The sequence below is a fragment of the Nematolebias whitei genome, chromosome 17 (assembly GCF_014905685.2).
Source record: "Nematolebias whitei isolate Nwh7 chromosome 17, NemWhi1, whole genome shotgun sequence".
Classification (NCBI taxonomy): domain Eukaryota; kingdom Metazoa; phylum Chordata; class Actinopteri; order Cyprinodontiformes; family Rivulidae; genus Nematolebias; species Nematolebias whitei.
The window spans coordinates 42,771,664-42,773,631 of record NC_056514.1 but is presented as its reverse complement, the minus strand read 5'-3'; the positions used below and the strand labels follow the sequence as shown (position 1 = coordinate 42,773,631).

The following is a 1,968-nucleotide window of genomic DNA, read 5'->3' as shown; positions in this document are numbered from 1 at the left end:
ATATATATATATATAAATAAATAGATGCACCTTAAGACCTGAGGATTACATATGGTTTCTAATATCATAAATAATGAGAAAAAACAAATAGTGCTTTTATTTTTTAACAATGTTTGTAACAGTTTAATCAAAGTACTTCACCTTAAGAATCAATTCCTGATTCCGCTGGTACAAAGCTTGCTTCTCCTCCACCCACTTCAAATCCTGTCAGTGGCAGGGACAGAGAGACACACAGTTAGAAAATAGAAAGGGACTGGTCGAAAGGGACAGATAGAGACAGAGATGGACATAGACAGAGATAGACAAAAAAGACTGAGACTGAAAGACACATAAACAGAAATTATTAGAGATAGGCAGAGACAGAACATGGACAGAGACATAGATGGCTATGGAAAGTTGGAAATGGAGAGAAACAGAGATTGACAAAAAAGAGACAGAGATGGACAAAGAAAGATGGACAGCAACTGATGCAGAGAAATAGTCGAAGCCTAGACAGAGACAGAAATCGACGGGGGACCAAGACAAAGATGGACAGAGGGAGAGGAAGGACAAATGCATAGACATAGACTAATAAAGTGACAGAGATGTACAGAGACAGTTAGAGGACAGAGACAAATGTTTAGACAGAAACATACATAGGGAGACAGAGATAAAGAAAGCAATAAAGGGCGAGACAGTGAAACTGTCCATCATTAAACAGGGGCAGAGGCCTCCATGTCCAACTGTCCCCCTCTTTCAATGCTCTTATCGCTAGTATGCCTCAGCCCTCTGTGAATAGCAAGTGGCCATCAGGGCATTAATGACCAACTGTTAGGCTGATGTTCCTCATTTAAGCTAGTTCTGGATTGCAACAACAAAACTGGTTGATCCATTATGAGAAGGTGCTATTTATAAGAATGAGTTTGTTGTAGCTCCTCAGACTGAAGTCTTTTGGATAAAAGATTAAACATTTCAAATAAGTATTTTTTTACATTTTATTTTTACTTTTTACATCTGTCCAAAGGACCTGACTTAACTTTGTTAGATTTTTCTACCTGGATTATTGAGTATGCATCAGGATACAGCAACAGTAATTAGAGAGAGGTAGGAAGGTACTTGTGGTCTCATTTGGACAGAGAATGAATAAGGAAACCTGGTGGTGGAATAGTGAAGTACCAGAAGCTATTCAAATAAAGCGGTTAGCCAAGAAGAAATGACAGTGAGAGGACTGAAGAGAAGAGACAGAAATATAAGGATATGCAATGTAGAGCAAAGAGGGAGGTGGCAAAGCAGAAGGCATATGATGAGTTGTATGGGATGCTGGACGCTAAAGGGGGCGAAAAGGACTTGTGCCATTTGGCAAGACAGAGGGATCAGGCTGGAAAGGATGTGCAGAAGGTCAGGCTTGTTAAAGATTGGAATGGTCAGAGTCAGAGTCAGAGATTCTTTATTGTACTAACTTTAATGTACTTTTATTTACTTTATTTTACTAACATTATTGTACAAAGTAATTTTAATATACTAACAAATCAGGAGACTGATGGGAAGATGGAAGAGAATGAAAGAGAATGAAGAGTAGTGGTCATAGAAACTGTAGACTATGATGTTGGAAAGATTAGTGAGGGTGAAGTTCAGAAAGAAATGATGACGGGGAAGGCAGTAGGACCTGATGACATTAGTGGATGTTTGGAAATGTCTTGGAGAGATGGAAGTGAGGTTTTTGACCCAAATATTCAGAGTCAGAGTCAGAGTCAGAGTTTCTTTATTGTCATTCGCACCTCATGTGGTACATGTGGTGGAGCGAAATTATGTACACAGGGTCCCAGTTACATCCAACAATAAAATGTATAAGAAAAACAGTAATAACATCTAAGATATGAACTAAGAAAAACATCAACTAAATATACACTAAGCACTCATAACATAAAACATTGAACATCACCACAAACATGAACATGAGTCTGTGAGCAGATGTGCACGCATGAACAC

General features: G+C 38.5%; 1 protein-coding gene across 1 annotated transcript in view; it reads left to right on the top strand.

Moving 5' to 3' along the window:
• LOC119423588 (janus kinase and microtubule-interacting protein 3-like) overlaps positions 1–1,968 on the top strand; it is a 185,403-nt gene that overhangs the window by 12,016 nt on the left and 171,419 nt on the right. The gene's annotated exons all lie outside the window — the stretch shown is intronic.